This window comes from Phyllobates terribilis, unplaced genomic scaffold, assembly GCF_046119375.1.
Source record: "Phyllobates terribilis strain yellow unplaced genomic scaffold, ASM4611937v1 Scaffold_11__3_contigs__length_659146591, whole genome shotgun sequence".
Classification (NCBI taxonomy): Eukaryota; Metazoa; Chordata; class Amphibia; order Anura; family Dendrobatidae; genus Phyllobates; species Phyllobates terribilis.
This window is the reverse complement of record NW_027362771.1, coordinates 645863024-645875035: the sequence shown is the minus strand read 5'-3', so window position 1 is coordinate 645875035 and position 12012 is coordinate 645863024. Positions and strand designations below refer to the sequence as shown.

The window sequence follows — 12012 nt, the reverse complement described above, 5'->3', positions numbered from 1 at the left end:
GACGGAAGCTTTCCGCAACCTGATGGTGGAGGCCATCCATCAGTACTCGGTCCCGAGCCGCCACTATTTCTCCCGGTGTGCCGTCCCCGCTTTAAACGAGCACATGTCCCACAACCTTAGCCGTGCCCTCAACAACGCAGGTACTGGGAAAGTCCACCTAACCACAGACAAGTGGACAAGTGTTTGTGGGCAGGAGGGACAGTACATCTCACTTACGGCACACTGGGTTTAACATAGTGGAAGCCGGATCCAGTCGGACCTTGAGAAGGAACATGTCCTCCCGATGCCGAGGATTGTAGGCCGTGGGTCAATCAGGGTTGCCCCCACATTCTACAGCTCCTGCACCTCTTCTTCCTCCTCTGCAGCCTCCATCTCTGAAATGACCACATCAGTCACAAGCTAGAGGCACTGCATCACAACCTTGGATAAGCGACAACAGGCTGTGCTGAAGCTAATATGCTTAGGTGACAAACTGCACAACGCTGAAGAGTTGTGGTCAGCTCTGAAAGAGCAGGCAGATCTGTGGCTGACACTGCTGACCCTACAGCCAGGCATGGTCGTGTGTGCCAATGGCCAGAACCTGGTTGCGGCTCTGAGGTGAGGCGAGCTCACACACGTACCATGCCTGGGCCACGTGCTTAACCTCATGGTTTAGCAGTTTCTCAAAACCTACCTGGATCTGTCGTATCTGCTTGTCAAAGTACGCCGCGTGTGTCTGTGTGTTTAGAAAGTCAGCTAGAGTTTCCGTCGCCGTTCCCTGCTTCAGCAGCATTTGCAGTTTCCAGCTCACTGACTGGTGTGCGATGTCCCCACGCATTGGAACTCTACATTTCAGATGTTGGGAAGAATTTGTGAGCAAAAGAAGGCAGTTGTTGACTAAAGCATCAACAAGGGCTTCGGTATTCAGGTCAGACTCCACACATAAGACCTCAGGAGTGGACATGGATGTCTGACATCTGCACCATCCTCCAAAACTTTGAGGACTCCACCAAGATGGTGAGCAGCAATGAAACGCTCTCTGATCACAATTAAAGAGGATGTATTGCAGGCAGAGCACGATGAGATGGAGCAAGGAACCATACAGGGTGATTCCACACAGCCCAGCCTCATCTCATCCCAAAGTGGATTGGTTGAAAAGGCCAGGACAGACCAGTATTTGTGTAACCCTGATTCTTGTCTTCTCTTGGTTCTGAAACAATGATGCTTTTAACTATGCTAATTGCATATTGTACTAAAGCCAGCTAGATGTTGATTTAAAGAGTCCCCCTGCTATACCAACTATGTAAATTGATTAAATGCACAAACAATGAGACCTGAGCCCTATGGAATAATATCATCCCTAACCCTTGCCCTGTGGATCAGTATTTGAAAGGACACTTGGAACTATTTAAGGAACATATGCCTCTGTAGCAGGCAGATTTGAAACAGAGAATTGAAGGAGACTTTACAGGGAGAACCAAGAATCAGACTCTCTTCAGACCAACAGCTTGGTAGCATGCATTTACCTAAAGAGACACAGATTTGGATTCTACATTATTCCAGCCTAAGGGTATACGGCCCTGACTGGAAAGAAATGGATCTGCTCTATTGACCATCAGAGAGCCCATGGATACATTTGGGGAGACCAGGTTGGGACGATGAAGTCACCTGGCCCCATAGATATGTTGCTTGGGGTTGCCAGGTGGGACCCTCCGGTCGCCGGGAACCCATGGAAACTCTCGGAGAGGCCAGGGTGGGACCCTCGGGTCTCCTGGACTTGAACCTTGATGTACTGCTAGCTTTCTAAGCTTGCCACTACCTCCTTTCTGTGGGTGCCTGCCAAAAGCAGGGGAGTTGACTCGTTGAGGTAGTTGGCCCTGGAAGTCCCAAAGCCACATATGTTCTACTCCCAGGCGGGTGGAGCGGAAGCGTGAGATTGTGTAATGTTGTATGATCTCGGGTATTAGCTGGGACTGTTCTATGTGTTTATTGTCCGCTTTGTGGCACAATACAGTATTGCCGCACTGTTTTACCCTCACCCTGTGTTGACTGAGTAGTATTACGCCCATGAAAGACCCCGTGTCTTCACATACGGTGATAGTGGAGACCCCATAGTGCGGTGATAGTGGAGACCCCCACAGTGTTGTGATAGCGGAGACCCCCACAGTGTGGTGATAGTGGAGACCCCCACAGTGTGGTGATAGTGGAGACCCACAGTGTGGTGATAGTGGAGACCCCCACAGTGCGGTGATAGTGGAGACCCCCACAGTGTGGTGATAGTGGAGACCCCCACAGTGCTGTGATAGCGTATACCCCACAGTGCTGTGATAGTGTAGACTCCACAGTGTGGTGATGGTATAGACCCCACAGTGTGGTGACAGTGTAGACCCCACAGGTGCAGGTTGGGTGAGGTCTGTGATGTGATGTGGATACGGCTGTGAGGTCTTTTCTCTCTGGCAGGAGGATCAGGACACTTACACAGAGGAGCAGGTGAGGTGTGATCCCATCAGGAGGAGTCTCCGGCCCCCAGGCTGAGCACTTCCCACCATGTGACGTCAGATTCCTGCATATAAATCCAGACCAGATCCTGTGACTCCTCAGAGATCATCGTCAGCGGAGAGAACAGGTACGACCCTATCATCACATTAATACTTCAGTAATATTCCTCTCCTCCATTACTGCCTCTGATCGTGGACGATCCTTTATCATTTATATCATCACATTAATACTTCAGTAATATCCATCTCCTCCATTACTGCCCCTGATCGTGGACGATCCTTTATCATTTATATCATCACATTAATACTTCAGTAATATTCATCTCCTCCATTACTGCCTCTGATCGTGGACGATCCTTTATCATTTATATCATCACATTAATACTTCAGTAATATTCCTCTCCTCCATTACTGCCTCTGATCGTGGACGATCCTTTATCATTTATATCATCACATTAATACTTCAGTAATATTCCTCTCCTCCATTACTGCCTCTGATCGTGGACGATCCTTTATCATTTATATCATCACATTAATACTTCAGTAATATTCCTCTCCTCCATTACTGCCTCTGATCGTGGACGATCCTTTATCATTTATATCATCACATTAATACTTCAGTAATATTCATCTCCTCCATTACTGCCTCTGATCCTGGACGATCCTTTATCATTTGTATCATCACATTAATACTTCAGTAATATTCCTCTCCTCCATTACTGCCTCTGATCGTGGACGATCCTTTATCATTTATATCATCACATTAATACTTCAGTAATATCCATCTCCTCCATTACTGCCCCTGATCGTGGACGATCCTTTATCATTTATATCATCACATTAATACTTCAGTAATATTCCTCTCCTCCATTACTGCCTCTGATCGTGGACGATCCTTTATCATTTATATCATCACATTAATACTTCAGTAATATTCCTCTCCTCCATTACTGCCTCTGATCGTGGACGATCCTTTATCATTTATATCATCACATTAATACTTCAGTAATAAGTAGTAACATTGTAGCAACGAAAAAAATAAGATTAAAAATGATAACATTCCAGAATACAGAGACCCCTGCAGCGCCCCCCAATGTCGCCTCTGGTACTTACCTGTCACTGACTGCAGAGTGATAGGAAAAGCCGAGAAATACGACGGTGAGACGAGAGCGACCTGCAGAAGTCTGTGACTGATAGGGAGAAAGTGTCACAGAGTCTCGTCCCCACCCGGAGCCGTCAGGAATCCCTCCTCGTACAGAAGCTGCAATTGTGCAAGAGACGAACCAGGAGACTGACAGCGCCACAGCACCAGCACCAGTGTAACAGCACTGACAGCGCCACAGCACCAGCACCAGTGTAACAGCACTGACAGCGCCACAGCACCAGCACCAGTGTAACAGCACTGACAGCCCCACAGCACCAGCACCAGTGTAACAGCACTGACAGCGCCACAGCACCAGCACCAGTGTAACAGCACTGACAGCGCCACAGCACCAGCACCAGTGTAACAGCACTGACAGCCCCACAGCACCAGCACCAGTGTAACAGCACTGACAGCCCCACAGCACCAGCACCAGTGTAACAGCACTGACAGCGCCACAGCACCAGCACCAGTGTAACAGCACTGACAGCCCCACAGCACCAGCACCAGTGTAACAGCACTGACAGCGCCACAGCACCAGCACCAGTGTAACAGCACTGACAGCCCCACAGCACCAGCACCAGTGTAACAGCACTGACAGCCCCACAGCACCAGCACCAGTGTAACAGCACTGACAGCCCCACAGCACCAGCACCAGTGTAACAGCACTGACAGCACCACAGCACCAGCACCAGTGTAACAGCACTGACAGCCCCACAGCACCAGCACCAGTGTAACAGCACTGACAGCCCCACAGCACCAGCACCAGTGTAACAGCACTGACAGCGCCACAGCACCAGCACCAGTGTAACAGCACTGACAGCCCCACAGCACCAGCACCAGTGTAACAGCACTGACAGCGCCACAGCACCAGCACCAGTGTAACAGCACTGACAGCGCCACAGCACCAGCACCAGTGTAACAGCACTGACAGCCCCACAGCACCAGCACCAGTGTAACAGCACTGACAGCGCCACAGCACCAGCACCAGTGTAACAGCACTGACAGCCCCACAGCACCAGCACCAGTGTAACAGCACTGACAGCGCCACAGCACCAGCACCAGTGTAACAGCACTGACAGCGCCACAGCACCAGCACCAGTGTAACAGCACTGACAGCCCCACAGCACCAGCACCAGTGTAACAGCACTGACAGCGCCACAGCACCAGCACCAGTGTAACAGCACTGACAGCGCCACAGCACCAGCACCAGTGTAACAGCAGTGACAGCGCCACAGCACCAGCACCAGTGTAACAGCACTGACAGCGCCACAGCACCAGCACCAGTGTAACAGCACTGACAGCCCCACAGCACCAGCACCAGTGTAACAGCACTGACAGCGCCACAGCACCAGCACCAGTGTAACAGCACTGACAGCCCCACAGCACCAGCACCAGTGTAACAGCACTGACAGCCCCACAGCACCAGCACCAGTGTAACAGCACTGACAGCGCCACAGCACCAGCACCAGTGTAACAGCACTGACAGCGCCACAGCACCAGCACCAGTGTAACAGCACTGACAGCGCCACAGCACCAGCACCAGTGTAACAGCACTGACAGCCCCACAGCACCAGCACCAGTGTAACAGCACTGACAGCGCCACAGCACCAGCACCAGTGTAACAGCACTGACAGCCCCACAGCACCAGCACCAGTGTAACAGCACTGACAGCCCCACAGCACCAGCACCAGTGTAACAGCACTGACAGCGCCACAGCACCAGCACCAGTGTAACAGCACTGACAGCGCCACAGCACCAGCACCAGTGTAACAGCACTGACAGCGCCACAGCACCAGCACCAGTGTAACAGCACTGACAGCGCCACAGCACCAGCACCAGTGTAACAGTACTGACAGCGCCACAGCACCAGCACCAGTGTAACAGCACTGACAGCCCCACAGCACCAGCACCAGTGTAACAGCACTGACAGCCCCACAGCACCAGCACCAGTGTAACAGTACTGACAGCGCCACAGCACCAGCACCAGTGTAACAGCACTGACAGCCCCACAGCACCAGCACCAGTGTAACAGCACTGACAGCGCCACAGCACCAGCACCAGTGTAACAGCACTGACAGCCCCACAGCACCAGCACCAGTGTAACAGCACTGACAGCGCCACAGCACCAGCACCAGTGTAACAGCACTGACAGCGCCACAGCACCAGCACCAGTGTAACAGCACTGACAGCCCCACAGCACCAGCACCAGTGTAACAGCACTGACAGCCCCACAGCACCAGCACCAGTGTAACAGCACTGACAGCGCCACAGCACCAGCACCAGTGTAACAGCACTGACAGTCCCACAGCACCAGCACCAGTGTAACAGCACTGACAGCGCCACAGCACCAGCACCAGTGTAACAGCACTGACAGCGCCACAGCACCAGCACCAGTGTAACAGCACTGACAGCCCCACAGCACCAGCACCAGTGTAACAGCACTGACAGCCCCACAGCACCAGCACCAGTGTAACAGCACTGACAGCGCCACAGCACCAGCACCAGTGTAACAGCACTGACAGCGCCACAGCACCAGCACCAGTGTAACAGCACTGACAGCGCCACAGCACCAGCACCAGTGTAACAGCACTGACAGCCCCACAGCACCAGCACCAGTGTAACAGCACTGACAGCCCCACAGCACCAGCACCAGTGTAACAGCACTGACAGCGCCACAGCACCAGCACCAGTGTAACAGCACTGACAGCGCCACAGCACCAGCACCAGTGTAACAGTACTGACAGCGCCACAGCACCAGCACCAGTGTAACAGTACTGACAGCGCCACAGCACCAGCACCAGTGTAACAGCACTGACAGCCCCACAGCACCAGCACCAGTGTAACAGCACTGACAGCCCCACAGCACCAGCACCAGTGTAACAGCACTGACAGCGCCACAGCACCAGCACCAGTGTAACAGCACTGACAGCCCCACAGCACCAGCACCAGTGTAACAGCACTGACAGCGCCACAGCACCAGCACCAGTGTAACAGCACTGACAGCGCCACAGCACCAGCACCAGTGTAACAGCACTGACAGCGCCACAGCACCAGCACCAGTGTAACAGCACTGACAGCCCCACAGCACCAGCACCAGTGTAACAGCACTGACAGCGCCACAGCACCAGCACCAGTGTAACAGCACTGACAGCGCCACAGCACCAGCACCAGTGTAACAGCACTGACAGCCCCACAGCACCAGCACCAGTGTAACAGCACTGACAGTCCCACAGCACCAGCACCAGTGTAACAGCACTGACAGCGCCACAGCACCAGCACCAGTGTAACAGCACTGACAGCCCCACAGCACCAGCACCAGTGTAACAGCACTGACAGCCCCACAGCACCAGCACCAGTGTAACAGCACTGACAGCGCCACAGCACCAGCACCAGTGTAACAGCACTGACAGCGCCACAGCACCAGCACCAGTGTAACAGCACTGACAGCGCCACAGCACCAGCACCAGTGTAACAGTACTGACAGCGCCACAGCACCAGCACCAGTGTAACAGCACTGACAGCCCCACAGCACCAGCACCAGTGTAACAGCACTGACAGCCCCACAGCACCAGCACCAGTGTAACAGTACTGACAGCGCCACAGCACCAGCATCAGTGTAACAGCACTGACAGCCCCACAGCACCAGCACCAGTGTAACAGCACTGACAGCGCCACAGCACCAGCACCAGTGTAACAGCACTGACAGCCCCACAGCACCAGCACCAGTGTAACAGCACAGACAGCCCCACAGCACCAGCACCAGTGTAACAGCACTGACAGCCCCACAGCACCAGCACCAGTGTAACAGCACTGACAGCCCCACAGCACCAGCACCAGTGTAACAGCACTGACAGCGCCACAGCACCAGCACCAGTGTAACAGCACTGACAGCGCCACAGCACCAGCACCAGTGTAACAGCACTGACAGCGCCACAGCACCAGCACCAGTGTAACAGCACTGACAGCCCCACAGCACCAGCACCAGTGTAACAGCACTGACAGCGCCACAGCACCAGCACCAGTGTAACAGCACTGACAGCGCCACAGCACCAGCACCAGTGTAACAGCACTGACAGCGCCACAGCACCAGCACCAGTGTAACAGCACTGACAGCGCCACAGCACCAGCACCAGTGTAACAGCACTGACAGCCCCACAGCACCAGCACCAGTGTAACAGCACTGACAGCGCCACAGCACCAGCACCAGTGTAACAGCACTGACAGCCCCACAGCACCAGCACCAGTGTAACAGCACTGACAGCGCCACAGCACCAGCACCAGTGTAACAGCACTGACAGCCCCACAGCACCAGCACCAGTGTAACAGCACTGACAGCGCCACAGCACCAGCACCAGTGTAACAGCACTGACAGCCCCACAGCACCAGCACCAGTGTAACAGCACTGACAGCGCCACAGCACCAGCACCAGTGTAACAGCACTGACAGCGCCACAGCACCAGCACCAGTGTAACAGCACTGACAGCGCCACAGCACCAGCACCAGTGTAACAGCACTGACAGCCCCACAGCACCAGCACCAGTGTAACAGCACTGACAGCCCCACAGCACCAGCACCAGTGTAACAGCACTGACAGCCCCACAGCACCAGCACCAGTGTAACAGCACTGACAGCCCCACAGCACCAGCACCAGTGTAACAGCACTGACAGCGCCACAGCACCAGCATCAGTGTAACAGCACTGACAGCCCCACAGCACCAGCACCAGTGTAACAGCACTGACAGCGCCACAGCACCAGCACCAGTGTAACAGCACTGACAGCCCCACAGCACCAGCACCAGTGTAACAGCACTGACAGCCCCACAGCACCAGCACCAGTGTAACAGCACTGACAGCCCCACAGCACCAGCACCAGTGTAACAGCACTGACAGCCCCACAGCACCAGCACCAGTGTAACAGCACTGACAGCGCCACAGCACCAGCACCAGTGTAACAGCACTGACAGCCCCACAGCACCAGCACCAGTGTAACAGCACTGACAGCGCCACAGCACCAGCACCAGTGTAACAGCACTGACAGCCCCACAGCACCAGCACCAGTGTAACAGCACTGACAGCCCCACAGCACCAGCACCAGTGTAACAGCACTGACAGCGCCACAGCACCAGCACCAGTGTAACAGCACTGACAGCCCCACAGCACCAGCACCAGTGTAACAGCACTGACAGCCCCACAGCACCAGCACCAGTGTAACAGCACTGACAGCCCCACAGCACCAGCACCAGTGTAACAGCACTGACAGCGCCACAGCACCAGCACCAGTGTAACAGCACTGACAGCGCCACAGCACCAGCACCAGTGTAACAGCACTGACAGCGCCACAGCACCAGCACCAGTGTAACAGCACTGACAGCGCCACAGCACCAGCACCAGTGTAACAGCACTGACAGCCCCACAGCACCAGCACCAGTGTAACAGCACTGACAGCCCCACAGCACCAGCACCAGTGTAACAGCACTGACAGCCCCACAGCACCAGCACCAGTGTAACAGCACTGACAGCCCCACAGCACCAGCACCAGTGTAACAGCACTGACAGCGCCACAGCACCAGCACCAGTGTAACAGCACTGACAGCGCCACAGCACCAGCACCAGTGTAACAGCACTGACAGCCCCACAGCACCAGCACCAGTGTAACAGCACTGACAGCCCCACAGCACCAGCACCAGTGTAACAGCACTGACAGCGCCACAGCACCAGCACCAGTGTAACAGCACTGACAGCCCCACAGCACCAGCACCAGTGTAACAGCACTGACAGCCCCACAGCACCAGCACCAGTGTAACAGCACTGACAGCCCCACAGCACCAGCACCAGTGTAACAGCACTGACAGCCCCACAGCACCAGCACCAGTGTAACAGCACTGACAGCCCCACAGCACCAGCACCAGTGTAACAGCACTGACAGCCCCACAGCACCAGCACCAGTGTAACAGCACTGACAGCGCCACAGCACCAGCACCAGTGTAACAGCACTGACAGCCCCACAGCACCAGCACCAGTGTAACAGCACTGACAGCCCCACAGCACCAGCACCAGTGTAACAGCACTGACAGCGCCACAGCACCAGCACCAGTGTAACAGCACTGACAGCACCACAGCACCAGCACCAGTGTAACAGCACTGACAGCCCCACAGCACCAGCACCAGTGTAACAGCACTGACAGCCCCACAGCACCAGCACCAGTGTAACAGCACTGACAGCGCCACAGCACCAGCACCAGTGTAACAGCACTGACAGCGCCACAGCACCAGCACCAGTGTAACAGCACTGACAGCCCCACAGCACCAGCACCAGTGTAACAGCACTGACAGCCCCACAGCACCAGCACCAGTGTAACAGCACTGACAGCCCCACAGCACCAGCACCAGTGTAACAGCACTGACAGCGCCACAGCACCAGCACCAGTGTAACAGCACTGACAGCGCCACAGCACCAGCACCAGTGTAACAGCACTGACAGCCCCACAGCACCAGCACCAGTGTAACAGCACTGACAGCGCCACAGCACCAGCACCAGTGTAACAGCACTGACAGCCCCCCAGCACCAGCACCAGTGTAACAGCACTGACAGCCCCACAGCACCAGCACCAGTGTAACAGCACTGACAGCGCCACAGCACCAGCACCAGTGTAACAGCACTGACAGCCCCACAGCACCAGCACCAGTGTAACAGCACTGACAGCCCCACAGCACCAGCACCAGTGTAACAGCACTGACAGCGCCACAGCACCAGCACCAGTGTAACAGCACTGACAGCCCCACAGCACCAGCACCAGTGTAACAGCACTGACAGTCCCACAGCACCAGCACCAGTGTAACAGCACTGACAGCCCCACAGCACCAGCACCAGTGTAACAGCACTGACAGCCCCACAGCACCAGCACCAGTGTAACAGCACTGACAGCCCCACAGCACCAGCACCAGTGTAACAGCACTGACAGCCCCACAGCACCAGCACCAGTGTAACAGCACTGACAGCCCCACAGCACCAGCACCAGTGTAACAGCACTGACAGCGCCACAGCACCAGCACCAGTGTAACAGCACTGACAGCCCCACAGCACCAGCACCAGTGTAACAGCACTGACAGCGCCACAGCACCAGCACCAGTGTAACAGCACTGACAGCCCCACAGCACCAGCACCAGTGTAACAGCACTGACAGCGCCACAGCACCAGCACCAGTGTAACAGTACTGACAGCGCCACAGCACCAGCACCAGTGTAACAGCACTGACAGTCCCACAGCACCAGCACCAGTGTAACAGTACTGACAGCGCCACAGCACCAGCACCAGTGTAACAGCACTGACAGCCCCACAGCACCAGCACCAGTGTAACAGCACTGACAGCCCCACAGCACCAGCACCAGTGTAACAGCACTGACAGCCCCACAGCACCAGCACCAGTGTAACAGCACTGACAGCCCCACAGCACCAGCACCAGTGTAACAGCACTGACAGCCCCACAGCACCAGCACCAGTGTAACAGCACTGACAGCGCCACAGCACCAGCACCAGTGTAACAGCACTGACAGCCCCACAGCACCAGCACCAGTGTAACAGCACTGACAGCCCCACATCACCAGCACCAGTGTAACAGCACTGACAGCGCCACAGCACCAGCACCAGTGTAACAGCACTGACAGCCCCACAGCACCAGCACCAGTGTAACAGCACTGACAGCGCCACAGCACCAGCACCAGTGTAACAGCACTGACAGCCCCACAGCACCAGCACCAGTGTAACAGCACTGACAGCCCCACATCACCAGCACCAGTGTAACAGCACTGACAGCGCCACAGCACCAGCACCAGTGTAACAGCACTGACAGCCCCACAGCACCAGCACCAGTGTAACAGCACTGACAGCGCCACAGCACCAGCACCAGTGTAACAGCACTGACAGCGCCACAGCACCAGCACCAGTGTAACAGCACTGACAGCGCCACAGCACCAGCACCAGTGTAACAGCACTGACAGCCCCACATCACCAGCACCAGTGTAACAGCACTGACAGCGCCACAGCACCAGCACCAGTGTAACAGCACTGACAGCCCCACATCACCAGCACCAGTGTAACAGCACTGACAGCGCCACAGCACCAGCACCAGTGTAACAGCACTGACAGCCCCACAGCACCAGCACCAGTGTAACAGCACTGACAGCGCCACAGCACCAGCACCAGTGTAACAGCACTGACAGCCCCACAGCACCAGCACCAGTGTAACAGCACTGACAGCGCCACAGCACCAGCACCAGTGTAACAGCACTGACAGCCCCACAGCACCAGCACCAGTGTAACAGCACTGACAGCGCCACAGCACCAGCACCAGTGTAACAGCACTGACAGCGCCACAGCACCAGCACCAGTGT

General features: G+C 55.5%; 1 protein-coding gene across 2 annotated transcripts in view; it reads left to right on the top strand.

Moving 5' to 3' along the window:
* Positions 1 to 2501: 2501 nt before the first annotated feature.
* The window catches only part of LOC141167168 (beta-1,3-galactosyltransferase 5-like), a 75024-nt gene continuing 65513 nt past the window's right edge, over positions 2502 to 12012 (top strand). Inside the window, exon 1 of one of the 2 annotated variants that reach the window (XM_073654570.1) lies at positions 2502 to 2605. The gene's annotated coding sequence lies outside the window, so the exon portion shown is untranslated. The remainder of the gene's footprint in view (positions 2606 to 12012) is intronic. The other variant, XM_073654571.1, reaches the window with a different exon arrangement.